The sequence below is a fragment of the Passer domesticus genome, chromosome 16 (genome assembly GCF_036417665.1).
Source record: "Passer domesticus isolate bPasDom1 chromosome 16, bPasDom1.hap1, whole genome shotgun sequence".
NCBI classification, from domain to species: domain Eukaryota; kingdom Metazoa; phylum Chordata; class Aves; order Passeriformes; family Passeridae; genus Passer; species Passer domesticus.
The window spans coordinates 14,028,682-14,045,154 of NC_087489.1; the positions used below are offsets into that span (position 1 = coordinate 14,028,682).

At 45.7% G+C, this 16,473-nt stretch overlaps 1 long non-coding RNA gene across 1 annotated transcript in view; it reads left to right on the top strand.

The window, feature by feature from the left end:
- Nucleotides 1-6,010: 6,010 nt before the first annotated feature.
- The window catches only part of LOC135282210 (uncharacterized), a 51,732-nt gene continuing 41,269 nt past the window's right edge, over nt 6,011-16,473 (top strand). Inside the window, exon 1 of the long non-coding RNA XR_010348504.1 lies at nt 6,011-6,337. This is a non-coding gene — a long non-coding RNA (uncharacterized LOC135282210). The remainder of the gene's footprint in view (nt 6,338-16,473) is intronic.

Sequence of the window (16,473 nt, forward strand, 5' to 3'; positions counted from 1 at the left end):
AGCTCTGCTGGGACCAAGCTCTCAGAGCCCCCAGGAGAGAGCAGCAATGCTTGGAACCACCTGGGGCAGAACCTCCTGCCCAATATCAGCCCTGGCTGACAGCACCGAGTCCTCCTGTGGATGGGAAACCTCAGCATTATCACTGTAGGGTGATAATAGCGGCCTTGTCCTATTTATAAAGCACATACTGCTCTTCCAGCGGCGTGCAAATAGAAGGTAAATGAAATAATCTTTTGAAAACATTTTTTGGTTTAAAGCTCCTTTTATAACCTTGCAGTCCCGAGCGATGGGGACAGTCACAGAGGCTGCTCACATCCTGCCTGCTCTCTCTGGGCACAGGGAAGCAGTTTTCTCCAGGCTGAGTCACAGCAGTGCCAGCTCTGAGTCACCCTTTGGAAGCGTCTCCAGAGTGAAGTTAAACTCAGCAGCCCTGAGCTGGGCTTTGCAAACACAAGAGATGTCCCAGGCTTCTTCACTGCTCGGTTTAGAGACCCTGCTGTTCAGCTTACAAGTGGAAAAACTGTTAATAGAAGGGGGAGGTTATATTTTAATTTATATATTTTATATTATTTATATTATATTATATTTTTATATATTATATTATATTTTAATAATATTATTATTATTATTTTCAAACAAGTTGACCTTTCTTTATAAGCCGCGTATTTTGCCCCGGTCTCTGGGTGCCCAGCCGATCCCGAGCAGTGCCCAGGTGTTTCTGGCCGAGCTCAGTGCTGTGTAACACGAACCCATCCCGTCCGTCCCCGGCCACTTCTGTGAGCAGCCTTAAGATGTCACTGCCCGCCTGGCCGGGCTGTGCCGCAGGAAACACGCTGTTATTTTTAACACATCTCCCTCCTCCGGGAGTGACAGACAAGGTGCTGATGGCAATTGGCTGCTCTCACAGCATTCATTAACTGGGCTAAAAGTGCCTTTGGTTTCCATTTCCTTCTGCTGAGCCCAGCGCGGGAGAGCTGCGGGCTGGGATGGAGCTGGGCTCTGCCTGCTCCTGCTCCTGCTCCTGGGGCTGCTCCATCCTCCTGCCAGGCTGAGCCCTTCCCTGGCAGCCTCCCCAACATCCCAGTGCCTTTTTCCCCCCTTCCCAGCCCCGCTGTTTCTCCAGGTTCAGCTCTCCCTGTGCTGAGCCTCTCTCGGGGCTCTCCTTGTTCCCAGAGGTTCCTTTGCAGTCTCTCCTGCTTTTCCGCAGCTGGATCCTGGCTGGAACACGTTTCCTTGGGGCTCTGGTGGTTTTTAGTGCCTGCACTGAGAGGGCATGGCTGCAGCTGGGCACAGGGAAGGGTTTGGAGGGAGGGCTGCAGGTCCTTGCAGCTCCTGCTGCCCTGGGATGCTGCAGGGAGGTTTCTGGGGCCCAAATAAACCCTGAGAGTCAGTAAGAGTCTGATTTCCATAATAAAATTATAAAAAAATAATAGAAACATTATTTCTCACCCAGCAGGCTGCAGGGCTGGGCAGTGCCAGGTTGTGGTAAATCCCACAGTGCAAACCTGTGTGAGCAGTGTTCATTGTGTTTCATTTCCATTTGCAGGGACCAGGCTGTGCAAAGGCAGGGATGGCTGCTGACCTGAGCACAGCCTGCAGCTGCCAGGCCTTTCACTCAGCTCTTTCAGATCTTGGTGCCACCCTGAACTTGGCCAAAATAGCCACTGACAACCTCCACTGATCTTTAAATTAAATGTGTAGTGCCCATCACACTGACACCCAAGAGCTTTAAATTAAATGTGTAGTGCCCATCACACTGACACCCACAGAGCTGGGACTGGTGCCAGAGCTCTCTTTGCTTGAGAAGTCCTTGGGCACTCCAATGAGTTGAACTGAACGTGGAATTTCTACTCAGAGATGCTGCATGTCCCCTGAGCATCTGGCACTGAGTCAAGGTTAAACCGGGAAAGAGGTTCTACTTTTCATCCCCTTTACCCATATTTACACTTGGCAGATGTAGAAATACAAATCTATATTTGAATATTTAAAATCTATAAAAGTAGAAAATATTTCTAGAAACAAAATTAGGATTTTCAAAATATTTTGTCAGATGTTGCAGTTTGAGCTTCCCCTCTCCTGCTTCCTCCAGGAACAACTCCATATCTGTATCTAATTCATAGGAATAAAATCAATGTATAAATTCACATTAAAGCATACTTCTCTGAAGTACAAATCTGTGACAAAACCCGTCACAACTCTTGGTCTGAGATATTTTTTTTTGCTATTCTACCAGCTCCTCCATCCTCTCTCACAGAAACTTTTTTTTCCTTATAATTCTACCACTGCTTAGCTGGGCTCTGGTCTGCATTTTATTTCCTTACCAGCACAATAATTTAACTGGTGACTCCTGCAAGAGCCCTGAGGTGACAGAGTGCCATGGACAGAACCATCATCCCACAGCTCAGGCTGGTCCCTTCTCACCCTCTGAGGATTCACTGCACATTTCTTTTGGCAGGGAAATCTGCTGTCTGCCAGATTTCTCTGAGTTCTCTGCACTGGGAGAGAGACTCTGGGCGGTGAGGGGGAGCTGCACCCCTTTAACAGTGCTCGTTAATTAGGAATATAAGTGAGGATGAAATAATTGCCTTCCTGTTGAGGAGTGAAACGTTGAAGCGTTGGTGTTAAATGTTTAGATCTCCAAGAAAACAATGTATCCACGTCTTATAAAATTTATGGCTTTGAAATAAAACAAGTAATGGATGGTAAACAGCAAGCAGTGTGAAGAGCACAGCAAGGAGGGTGTGCTGGCTCTGGGGTAGAGCTCTCTGATTCAAGGTTTACTACTCGACCATGGCTTCATGAACCTTTTTGTGACCCCGAGCAAGTTACTCCCATCTCACTATTCTTCCATTTCCTCTTTCTGTAAAATGATATTAATAGCACTTCAGCTGCAGAGCAGGTTTATTGTACAAGGCTTAATGAATGTTTGTCTCCCTGTGATTGAGATTCTTTCCTGCTGGAGGCAAGAATTTTAAGCAGGTTGATTAAGTAGAAAAGGTCTCTAACTGAAGCTTTTTTAAAAAGCAAAAGGAATTATTTCTTAGGGATTTTTTAAATCTTATGTGTATTACAATTGTCAAAATACAGCAGCTTTAGTTCCTCTTATTTAGTAACTTTAGTTTTGTTTCTGCCAGAAATTCTGCTGGGGGATGCTCTGAGTTTTGAAATGATCTAAGGCAGCCCCTGCTAAACTTCTTGCTCTGAGGAACAGCAGTTACACAGTGAGAAAATGTGTCACTGTCTCAGCACTGCACACAGAGTTCTGGAACTGTAGGAAAGAGGAATTTGGGGTGTTCAGACAGATCCAATCCTCCTCCATAAGGCTGCTCTGAGGTTTGAAGCTCTGAGATGTGCAAAACTTGGTGTTCACAAGGAGCAAACTCAGCAGGATGGGTGACAAAGGCTGTGCTGGGCTTGGAGCACCAAATGCACCCAGGAGGGAGCACTGAAGGCAGCCCTGGGACACCCTGAATGCCTCAGGGAGGCAGCAGCACCCACCTGTGCTCACCTGGGCTGGAAATCCCAGCAGCATCCCAAAGCTCCTGCTCTGGGAAAGAGGATTCCCGCTGTGCCAGGCTGCCCAAAGCTGTGGCTGTGCCCTCTTCAGTGTGCCAGCTCCCTGCTGACACCTTTACCAGCCCTCCCCAGGTCCAGAACTTTGTTAAAAATAAATCTCCGTGCCCCACCAAGGAGGGCTCACGAGCAAGAAGTGCCAGGAGCAGCTGTGTGAATTTAATCTCTGTTCTGGGGGTATGATGAAAAGCTTGGCAAGGATTTGGGCAGTGCCCAAAGGAGTGTTCAGAGCACCATGGTGGGGCAAGATTTAAAGCTGCTGCTGGTGGCAGAGACAAAAGATGGGATGTTTTAAGAGTTAGGCCCAACAGCATGCACAGTGCTGCCATTATTATACAAACAGGGCTTAAAGTCCTTGTCTTTCTCCCTGATGTGTTCAAAGCAGTTGCACTGGTTAATAAAAACCAGGGGCAAGTTTTGGGTTTTGTCAGAAAATGGAGTGGTTGGAGCCTCTTCAGAAGCTGTGGGATGTAATTCTGATAATAACTGCAACTTATAGCTGAGAAAACGAGCTCCCTTGTTAGAACTGAAACGGCCAACAGAGACTTTGTAAAACCTGCAGAGAGAGAGAAAACAGGGGGCTGTATAAAGGAATATTTTGCTGTGGGAGCAATGGGTTTAACACTGGCCAGCAAATCTTCCTTTTTGTCCCTCTTTACTTTGATGCAGTGCCCTGATGCTTGCTCCTGAACCTGACCTGCCTGTTCCTGGTATCAGCTGTGGAATGAGCAGACCCAGTCAGAGGCAGCAGCCTGGTGGGGACAGTGCAGAAAGGGGTTCAGAGGCACTCCTGGGGCACATCCAGAACTCCCAGGGGAACCTTAAACCTAAAAATGGAGTTGTATTTCTCTTTCTACAAGGCTGTTTAAGGATAAACTGTCTAATGAAGAAATGATACTTAAATTATTTTTACTTTAAATTCAATAACTAACTACTTGTGTTTTGCAATGTGGACTTTTTAATCTAATTACACATTACTACCTAAACTCATTAAAAAGGTGAAGAAGGACTAGCTTCTGCTTTAAAACTTATTTATATATAAGTTCTTCTTTATATATAAGTATATATTCTCTATATCTTGCTTTATATATATATTACTATATCCTAAACCTTTAAACTCTAAGTTTTCTACTATGTGATATTCCACACTTCTATTTAAACTACACACTCATCATCTCAGTTTTATTATTTAATTTTGGAATTTTTCTTTATGGCCTCATGTAGTGTTCTCTTAGGGGTCAGTGTGTGCTGCTGCCCCTGCCCTTGCCCAGGGACCAGCCTGGTGCCACCACCCTGGTGCCACCAGCCTGGTGCCACCTGGCAGGAGGCTGGCCTGGAGCAGAGCAAGGGGGCTGCTGTAAAACCCAACCAGTTTTGTTGGGGGTTGGATTCAGATAACAAATTAGGCTCAGCTCAGTGAGGAAACTTGGAGGGTTTAAATGAATTCATCGTTTGCTGATGTTTCTGTTAGGAGTAATGTGTTCTTTCTGTTTGGCAGAGCAGTTAAATGTTCAGTGTCAGCCTAATCCTTCTGATGTCTGGGAGGCTTTCATTTATGAAATCCTCAGGTTATTCAGATCCTGCTCATGTAGAAGTGACTACAAAATTAGCATGAAATCTCCCAGCAGAAATCAGAGGTTTCATGGAGCTTTCGCAGTGAAAGAACAATAACAACAATCATTTCTTGAAACCTCTTCACAATGTCATACTACGTTTAGGACGTGTTCAAAACATCAAGTAGATCTTTGCTGTCATTCAGTTCTTTCCAAATAAATTGTGAGAGTCTAATTCAGAGGGGGTTTGCTTCCATTACCTTTTGGCATTCTGAGGCTATGAACCCAATAATCTTCCCCATGCAAAAATATGTTTAATAAGCTATAAAGCTGCATTCTGTCCTCTCTTCCCTGTTATGGGCATCCATCAGCATCAGGAAAGAATTGCACATATAAACATGTACTCAAATGGAACCTGCAGGGAAAATCAGATTGACCATCTTCTTTCACAAAGAATCATGTTTTTCCCAGGCTGTTTGCAGAGGTTTTAGAACCCATTAAAAACAGAGCTCCTCTTTTACTATCCTTAGTCCTTAATTTCTCAGACGTGGGTAGAGTGTTTGTGTTTTCCTAATAACAGTTGCAGGGGTGGTTTGGTGGGAAACTGCACATTTATGTAGACAGTTTTATGCAGCTTTTAATTCCAAGTTTATTAAAGACAGTTTTGAAGGGACAGTTCTGAAAAGAGAATCCATGCTTGCAATTTTTCATGTTAACAGTTTATTTACTGATTTATTTCAGCTGCTAATCTCTCTATTGCATCCCCAATCACTTTTCTGCATCAGAGGAAACAATCAGAAAAAGCTGCCATTGCCCCTCCAGGTTTCTCGTTGGCTAATTGAAGTTTTTGGCTCTTTATCCTGTTGATTAAAAGAACAGCTGAGTGGAAGTCAGAATGCAAAGCGTTTACAGAGCTGCCACACCCAGCCCTGCTCTTTGCTTTACTCTGATTAATTTAGCAAATGAAAAACCCCTGTAAACTCACATATTTTTGCCCATAGTTGCTCTATAGTTCGCAGTAAGCCTTGGGTAAACTGGCCTGGAGATAACAGAATCAGTACAACAAAGGCTTCCAAAAAGCTTTTTCTGTAAAGTAACATTTTGTGCTGGGGCACATAGATGGTATGAAATGGAACAGCCCTTTTGGAGAAGCTGCCTTTAATTCGGTGTATGAGAAAAACAACTGTCACTGTTTACACTCCTCGCTCAAGGTAAGCGTGTTTGTCTAAAGTATTACCCCAGCCTGCCTTGCAAACACTCGAAGCTTGCTTACCATTTTTCTATATATAGACTGCTCTGTGGAACTGTCTTTATCAAAACTTTGGGGGAAATCTTTAACAGGATCTGAGAGACTTGCCTAATTTATGCAGCCATCTATTCTCCTCCTATTGATTCCCTCCATGATATATGTTTATCCTCCCTGCCTGTGAAAACCTGGAATTAAAACCGAAGCACTTCTGGTTTATGCCTGTAATTGCTGGTAGAGAAGAGATGGGGGTTATGCATAAAAGCTGTAATCTCTTTAGTGAGCTTTAAACAAATCATCCTGTAAATCCCAACACAAAACTACCCCGAGTTTACAAGACAGAAACTTCCAAACAGCAAACCCTTACTTCACCACAGTTTTTGGAAACTATTTTAGAGGCCCCTTCCCACACCTTTGTGTGATGAAATACCCTGAAATGAACCAGCTCCCTGATTTGAGAGGGCACAGAGAGACTGGGGCACGCGGTCCCCACATCAAAACTATCCCGGAGAGCTCAACCATTGATGATTTCAATCTCCACTACTTTATCTCTTTGTTTGCTGCTCGGAATGCTACCGATAGCCGCTTTGTCTTTGTAATTGTTTTAATTAGCCGCGCAGCGTGGGCCCGGCCCGGGCCTGCATGGAGGCCGCAGCAGGCCCGGGCAGCTCCGTGCCCTCACGGCTGCCACCGCCTCCTCCTGTGCCCCTTTTTCTGCCCAGAGCTTTGTCTGTGCCACGGGACAGAGCAGCTTGGTCTGTGCCAAGGGAGATAAAAAGCCACCCAGATATTTCTGGGGATGGTTCCATTAGGCCCATGCCGTCCCGTCGCTGCTGCAGGCACGCAAAGCCCATATCGATTGGCCTTCTCACGAGTCTGTCTGCAGCAATTAGGCCGATATTTATGGCAGTTACTGTACTCTCCTCTCGGCGAATTTCTTCTAAATTATTGTTTCTTTGGCTCTCTAGTGTTGTTTGTTCTCGTTGACCACATCCTTCTTTTGTAAGTGGAAATCTGGATGTTCAATTATGATGTAGATCTGCAACTCATTAGCAGTAAGCTTTGGTGCTGTGGCCATTTGAAGACAATTCTGTCATTTAACTTGTGGGAACTTTTGGCAGTGTGTATGTTTTGGGGGGGAGGAACCCAAAAGTTTGGTTTTAAAGTTTATCAGTAACATTAAAACCTCAAATCCTTTCATAGTATAGTTTCTGCCCCCCCCCAAACAAAACCCCCAAAACTAAACAAAACAAACAAAAAAAAAAAAAAAAAAAACACACCAAAAAAAAAAAAAAAAACCAAAAAAAAAAAAAAAAAAAAAAAAAAAAACACCAAAACCAAAAGAAGACCACCACAGAAAAAGAAACCTGTGCCTGGGATAGGGGAATGTGAATAGAGAGAGGTGCTCCATGAAAACACAAGTTTTCTTTGGAGTTGGTTTGTTCAAACTAGCCCAAGGTCAGTCCTTGGCAATTATTGCCCCACTTCAGCATTACTACGTTCTGGGCATTACTAAAAGCATGTGCTGTGTTACCCAGGACTCCAGCCTGGGGCTCTCAAAGGGGGGACCTGGGGTGTTCCCCCTCTGGGATGAGTTTAGCTCATTAATCTGTGTGCTCCATCTCACTGCTCTCCTTGAAATGTGCCCATGATAAAGGATTACTTTGGGATTTGATGGACTGGATTGAGATAATTTTCTACTTGGAGTTGAATGGAAATCCTAAATGCCTGGGAATGTCTATGCTGTGTTAACCTAAAGGCACTGCTGCTTTTCTGTGGTGCCAATCCTTGCACTTTTCCTCTGGCTGGAGAATGTGAAAAAGGTGTATGGTGGGGAGAGGCCTGGAAGTTCTTTCGTAGAACCAGCAGACAAATAAACTCACCTCATGAGGAGTGGGAGGGACAGGGGCTCCTTCAGGAGGGGAAGCAGTAACACATTCCCTGCCACATTTTACCCCTCTTCAAGATAAGAGCTAATTTCAGTTTCTCTGCTCCATGTCCGTGGCTGTCAGACATGAGGGGACAGAGAGGAGTCTGTAGTTTGCCTCAGCACTGCTCAGTGCTGTTGGTGGGGTGGGGAATGGCACAAATTGTCTCAAGATTGATTGATTTTTACATTTATAAGTCATGAAGCAAAAACCTTGGATGCAGATTTCTTGTTTGACCTTGGGCACCTTGTTCAGCCCATGGTGATCCTCAGCCTCCTCCCCCAGGCAGAAGCTGTGGCTCCTTTTGCTTTTCTAGAATGTGGCTAAAAGCCACTAAAGATTGCAAAGAGCTCAGAGACTGCTTGAAGTAAATCTTTTGGGGTTGAGAGGAAGAAATCTGAGCGTATCTCTGATGCCAGTGCTTAGCCAACCTTTACAGAAAAACAAGTAATCTTATTTATATCTGTTTATGTCTATTTGTTTCCCTTCTCCAAATAGAAACAGAACTCTTGAGTGGCACTCAGGCTCAGCTGTGCTATGCCATGGGTGCCAAACTGATACTTGTAGGTGATATTTGAGTATTTTAATCAAAACTGAATCAGTTAAACGCTGCAAATGTCTTTGCACTGTGAAATCATGCACTTGCAAACTGTGAATTTATATTTCTGGAGCCTCCATGTGGATTACTCTGAATTTGGATGTGCATTTACTGCAGGGAGCAGTGGTGGCACTGCTGAGTGGGCAATCCAGTTTGGATGAGCTTATTTCCTGACATATCGTGGACAATTCCTGTACAAATTAAAGGTGCAATTTGGTGTTTGATGCTTTTTCACATGCCAGATGCTGTGGCCACTCTCTGATGAGCCTGAGTGTACAGCAGAAGCTGCATTTCTGTGCTGCCATTACAGGGCAGTTGTTGGGCAGCCTTTTCTCTCCAGCCTGGACCAGTGTTGTGATAATGCTCACAGTGTGCTTTAACAGGAGGGAAACTGGCTGAGCACTTGGATTGCATGCCTGCCTCATAAAGGCACAAAACCAGAACAAGCCGAACCCAGAAAGAATTCCTTGCCTGCAAAAAGCTTGTGGAAAAAGGCAGAATTACCCCAAAGGAAGCTTGACATGTTATTAAGAGATTAATGTACTCTTTGTGATTAGGATGGAGCCTTTGGTCTGGAGTCGATTTTCTTTTCAGATCAACAAACCTTGTTCACTGGTTATTTACTGGATGAAGGCTCCTGTAAAGCACCAGTGCAGAGCTTTTTGTGTTGCTCCATCTGAGTCACAATTTATAAATAATAGCTGTGTTTACAAACGAACCCCGAGCAGAGCTGTGCCGGGCGAGGCAGTGGCTCAGCTGAGACACTTTAATTAGCTCTTACTCAAGAGATGCTACTCAACAAAGGCATCCCAGTGCCAGCAGCACTTGGTGGTGTCCTCATGGCGTGCTGGGTTGGTGATCTACTGACCACTTTGGACACATGATGGTGGTTTTATGTTGGAAATACTGCATGGGGAAGCTCTGTAAGTTCTGTGAGCTCTGGACACTGGCAGGGAGGAGCAGAGCCTCTCCTCTCCCCAGGCAAACCCCTGTGTTGGAAGCTTAAAGAAAAATATCTCCTGGCAAGGCCCACGAGAACGTATCCAGTCTTACATTCCTGGGTTTCCCTGGGGCTCTTGCTGCCCCAGGTGCCCAGTCTGGAGAGGTGGAGATGCCCATGGAGGGGGGTCACCTGTTGGAGAACACACTCACCTTGAGAGACCAACATCCTGCTGCAGAAGCTGTGCTGGGGAGGGGGTTCCTGTCCCTGGGGTGGGGAGGGTCACTGTAAACCTACTGTGGGGCCTGAACTGGGAGAAATCCGTGCCAGAGCTAAAAGTGCTCATTTCTTACACAAGAGCTCTTGTAGTAATGCATTGACCCAAAGGCAGCTTGAGTGTAAACAACTAATTGGAAAGGTCGAGTGATTATTTTCTAGTTTTCATTTTGAGCTGGATGGTGAAATGTTTACATCTCCTATAGATATGATTGATGTGGAGAGCAAACAAGAAAAAAATCCTTTGCTGGGTCAACAGGTTACTTAGAAATGTGTAGAAAGGTTAATCCCAAAGCTTCTGTCCTTCTTAAGTGACCATTGTTATTTATGTATTCATAACCCTGGAAAAATCATAAAGACCTTTCCCCCCACTCCAGGAAGTTATACTCCTGCATTTACCTGTTACAAATGACTAACTAAAGTAATCCACAATTTTTATGACCTCTCACTGCACTTTCAAATGAGGTTTTCTTGCTTTGTGAGAGCTTGCTGAGGTATTACTTTCTGCTCAGGTGTAACTGAAATCCTGGGTCATCCATTCAAGAATGTTGTTGCCTGTGAGATATTAATTGCTTCTCAAACCTCAGAGCTGCTCCAGCTTCCAAAGGTTAATGGAGCAGATAGATTTAGGACATGTTCCTAACCACACAGGTTATCCTCCCTTCCAGAAATATGACACTCGCTGAGATGGGTCATTCATTTTTATTGTTGAAAATGTAACGAAGCATGGCGCTTATAATCCACCGGCTGGGAACATTTTACCTGGGGGAAGAGGCCACGATATGAGAGCTTCAGTGGGTGCTGGCACGTGCAGCTTTGTCCCTGCTCTCTGGGAACAAACCCACCTGGCACGTCCCTGTGCCACCTGCCTGGGCCATCTCCAGAGGTGCCCCCACCCCAGGGCTGTCTCTGTGCCCTGGGTTCTGCTCCCCTCAGCTGACACGAGCGTGCTTTGCCGTGGTGTGAGACACACCCAGTGAAATTTGCAGTGAAACGTTGGGTTTTTTAAATATCACCAGGCCAGGAGCCCTGAACTCTGTGCCAGACAAAGCTCCTGAGCAGCACCAACAAATTCCTCATGTGAGCTTCCTGAGCCCCTCCTCGTTTTCAGGAGTTATCTGAATTCTATCTATCATAAACCCTTGGCAATGCAGCTGCTAAGTTTTGATAAATATTCAATAAGCCCCAGGATTTACCGGGAAGATTCATGAGGGTCCCCTCATCCCTCCCACACACACTGTGGGCTCTGGAATTTTGAAAATATTTGCACAGGTTGTGTGTGAGCAGGATGTGTGGACACGAGGCTACCCTGGTGTGGATAACCTCCAGCTTCTCCTCTTTGTCTTACAAATGGAAGAGCAGTTTGGCTTTCCAAGTCCTGCACCCCTCTATGTCCTGAAAGCACAACCAAGGAGGTCTAAATCTGGTTTATATCAGTTAAAAGCCATATCTTTTCTAGCCAGTTAATGTTTTGACTGATAAATATTATCAATGCTCTGTGCAAAAAAACCCAGAAATTCTTTTTCTGGCTTTCTGGTGTCTGTCAGTGAAGTCAGCTACTTTAAAAGGTTGAAACTGTGATATCAAAGTGAAAATTGTGGTATGAAAGTGTCATCCTTGTTGTTGTTATAACAGGTCATATTAAAAATAATTATGGAAGATCTTTTTAGAACGATAAGGAAAAGAAAAAAGCTTTCAGCAGGGTGTGGGAGAGATCCATGCAAGCACTGATCTTCAGGTGCCATCCTGGGGAAATCATCACTGTCTGTGCACAGGCAGGTGTCACCCAGACTCTTCCCTTTCATCTAAAGGTGAAGGCCCAAAGAAATACTGCCCTCAAACCTGGGAGGGAATTTTACCTTGGGAGAAGAGGCAAAGCTTGTGCTGCAAGTTTTGGCCTTGTGGAAGGGTCCATCCAGCATTCCTGACTCCAGGCTGCTTTACCCCAGGGCCTGTTCTCCCTGTCCTGAGCTAGTGGCAAGAGCTCACTGAAAAAATCTCAAAAATATTCAGTGCAGTTGTGCTTCGTTATTTTAATTTTAAAATTAATTGAAACCCTACATGGAAAGGGTGCTTGGGCCTTGGCAGGGGCTGCCCAGGGAGGTTTGGGGTGTCCAGGGAATTCCTGGAGGTGGCACTCAGAGCTCTGGGCTGGGGACAGGGTGGGGATGGGCACAGCTGGGACTGAATGGACTGGGAGATTTTTTTCCAACCTCAGTGATTCCATTATTCTATATAGATTGGAATATATATATATATATATTTAGGAAGAGCCTGTAGGCTTTTTTTCTGCCCACAGAGATGGGTAGAAAATTGTGATGCTCCCCAGGGTGTTCTCTTGTGGAAACTCAGCTTTATAGACTGCAGAGCTGAGTGCCACACTGTAGAGTGGGAAAGAGGGAACTTTGCACCTTAATCACTGAGTGATACTGAGGATGAAAATATTTCATTACTTAGGGCATAGCAAATGGAAGATCAATAGGTAAAGAGATTAAGAGCACCCAAAACAGGCACATGTTGCTGTGGAGCCAGGGAGGAGGTTGTGAAAGGGCTGGCCAGGGGCAGAGTGAGATGTTTGCTGCTCCTGATGCAGTTCGGGCTCCTCTGCTGCTGCTCAACACAGCCACCCAAGGGTTATGCACACCACAAGGGGAGAACAGTTGTTTAACAGAATTTCTTCACTCCTGCCTTTGGATTAATTGAATCCTGTGCAGGCCTTATCAGGAAGAGCTGTCAGCAAAGAATTCCAATAATCCAATCAGGAGGTCAGGAGTGCCGGAATAAGTATCTACAAATCGGATTGAGAGAGCCAAAGCTGAAGGCAAGCAATATTCCAGAGATGGCAGAAGAGATGATTTCACCACATTGCTGATATCATTAATGGAGATTGATAAGTTCAGCACAACAGCCATGTTTTGTTTATTGCGCTGCAAAGGTGATAATTTAAAATCCTGATTCAAAAGGCAACAGAACAAACCAAGAAGTGTAAATTGGGTGGTAATAGCACCTAAACAGTCCCACTCTCACGTTACAGTCTGTGCAATTTTATGAATATCAAGGACTTTGAAGGAGGTGTCCAGTGTTAACCGCCAGGTGAAGTACAAAGCCCTTGATAACTGAGCAACAAATGAGTTAAGAGTTAGTTTAAAAAAATAAAATCGTTGGTCATGGGACTGCTGGTGTCAAACAGTCACCTAAAATTAGCAGCTATTCCACAGTGCAGATATTCAGGAATACTGTTTCTATCAAACTGTTCTTAGGAGGAAATATTTTAGTGGGTGACTCAAACCTTACTCACTTCTTGTTGTGTGTTTGCTGTTGTATTTATCAGAGGGGTCTCTTCACCTGAGCTGTCACATAAAAACGAGGCTGTCCAGAGGTGACTGAAATAAATCCACCTTGCAGCCTGCTTTCGCCTGTCAGGCTGTTCAGTTTTGGGATGGGGTTTTTTAGGTTTTTCCTCTAGGAAATGACAGTCTCAAGAAGAGAACTGCAGTGTGTGCTCAGGGCAGGCTGTGATGGGAAAAGCTTTGCCCCGGGTGGAGCTGAGCCAGCGCAGACCTGGGGACTTGTGGCTCTCCAAAGGGAAGGAGTCTGAGCTCAGTCAGCCAGGGCAGCTTTGGGGCTGGGAGCTGGTGATGTGAAACCCAATTCCCTAATAGGACCAGAGGTCTTCTCTCACTCTTGTTGAACAATTTCAATTTCCTGCCTGCAGATGCAGAGTGTTTGTCTGCATATCCATGCAGTGCTTGTTTTATTCCTGTCTGCATTACAGGGTGGTATCAAATGGCATAATCTGCATATGTCAATTCAACAGAATGGACTGAAGGTGGGAACAAGTGAAAAGTTCTTAGTTCACTTCCCTCACCCAGGAATGAGTGGCAGTAACTTTGTGATTTAAGCCAGTGTGACTGGGAGTTGATTTGGTCTCTTGCTGACTGCAGAGGGGCTTTCCTGAGCCATGAGGTGCCTCTCTATTGTAAAACCTTGTATTTCTAACCTTTAACATCTTACCAAGAGTACTGTCCATTGCTTTCACATCATTATCTGAGTTTAAATACCTCTCCTCTGAGCTTAATCTTTAAACCTTGCTTAGTGCTACCTTCATACTTAATCATTCTCTTGCTTTGCAAAGCACTTGGGCATCATTCCGATGATAAATTTCAGCTTCATCAGCTACTGACCCACATCTGCTCTGCAACTGCTTGTCCCCACAGGTCCTGGGGTAATGTTATAATTAAAGAGCAGCTGCTGGCACATACAGGCTCCATGGACTCTGTCATCAAAGGGCAACTGATGTCCCACATTAACTGAATGGATCTCTAAGGAATTTCAGTGATAGAAACCAACTTTTGTCCTCGGGAGAAATCACAGCGCATCTGCCTTGTCCTGGTGCTCCTGCCTCAGCCACTGGTGCCTGGAGGTTTGGCCGTGAGGTCTTGGAGAGCACAGGGACCACCACCCATCCCCATGAGTCTGGTGATTAAAGCTAAATAGCAGAGGAATTGAAAAAGTTCATTTATGAATCAGCAAAAATGGATACCGGCAAATAATCTTGTGTTTGGTGTATGATTAACCCTTGGAATTTACTGCAGCGGGATATTACTGAGGCAAATAGTTTAGTAGGATTTAGGGATTAGAGAGATGAATAAGAGGAGCATTTACTGGTTACCTTCTCCAGGTTTAGGAAAGGTAATTTCTTCCCCGTGCAACTCAATACACGAGTTCAGCAAACACCCACCAGCATGAGGACAGGCAATGTCTTCTCCAGCCTGTGGCTCCCAGCAGCTCCCCGGGGCCGGGCTCTGCTCCCCTGGGTGCCAGGCTCTGCTCCCCGGGGCCGGGCTCTGCTCCCCTGGGTGCCAGGCTCTCCTCCCCAGGGCCAGGCTCTGCTCCCCTGGGTGCCAGGCTCTGCTCCCCTGGGTGCCAGGCTCTGCTCCCCGTGGTCAGGCTCTGCTCCCCTGGGTGCCAGGCTCTGCTCCCCTGGGTGCCAGGCTCTGCTCCCCGGGGCCGGGCTCTGCTCCCCCGGGTGCCAGGCTCTGCTCCCCCGGGTGCCAGGCTCTGCTCCCCCGGGTGCCAGGCTCTGCTCCCCTGGGTGCCAGGCTCTCCTCCCCAGGGCCAGGCTCTTCTCTCCTGGAGCAGGATGAACCATCATCGTGCTGGTCAGTCAAGCACTGTCCTCAGAGCCCAACTTCTCCCTGCTCTGGGAGGATTATTTTGGCCCTGTGCTTCAGGCCAGGACTATTCCACACCCTCAGCAGTTTGGGGCTTTGCCCTCCCACCTTTTATTTACTCCTTTCTTTATTTCCAAAGGCCAGCACCCTCCGCAGTGATCATTATGAGTAATGGACAAGCTTATTTATTATAAATCTCTTCGGGGGTAGTTAACGAGGCCAGGTTTCTGTTTAACTGTCCCACTGTAACCTGCTTGGAGCAGAGCTGTGCTCTAAACATAATGACCTCTTAATGCTTCTTATTTATTTATTTAGAGGCAGTATAAACACCCTAGGCCAGAACCTCTGTGGCTACATCAGCCTGCCCCCAGCAGCCAGGATCTGCTGAAATCAATGGGGCTTTACTGATTTACATCCCCTGAGAATCTCCATGTAAAATAAATTCCAGCCAGGAGGTAGAAGATATATGGATATGCAGAAGTCAGATAAATTGGTGTGTTTGTATGACACACAGACATTTCAGGGTCAGCAGTAGGTACAGAAATCAGAGTTCCCTTAAAAGAAAACTACTAATCCGACTTATTAAAGCTGATTTATGTTTGTTAAAAAACAGTCAGGTGACAACTGACTGATGCATATCTTTATTTGCCTTGGTGTAATCCTGCATTTCTGTTTTGCACTGGCAGCCGTGATGTCTCGCAGTTTTCAGGTCAGAGTCTGATTTCAGCTGTCCCCAGGAGGGTGGTGCAGGGAGCAGCACAGCCCTGCTTTGTGTGCGTGCACAGAAAAAACAGCTTTTGCAACACTGAACCCCCCCTCCCCGCACTCCCAGGAGCTGTAAACTGCCCCATCCACCTTAAAAACAACAAAATACCTTTCAATCAAGAACTTGCCAAATGCTTTTCAAACTGCCAGCCCAGCCAGCCAATTTTCATAAATTGCAATAATCCTAATTTTGCCCCTGCCCCGACTGAGGTTGCTCCTCAGAAAATGCCATGCAGGGTTTGCTCCGAGTGAAGTGAGTGTGCATCCCATTTTCTGAGGCCACAGCCCATGGTGTGCACAACTGGAAGTTGGATTAAGCTGCAATAGGTGGAATTCTACTAAGGAATGTTAGTGTTGCATATTTTAAGGACATAGTCCTAGCTGACTCATTTCTCTGCTGTTTTTCCCCCTCCCTCAGGA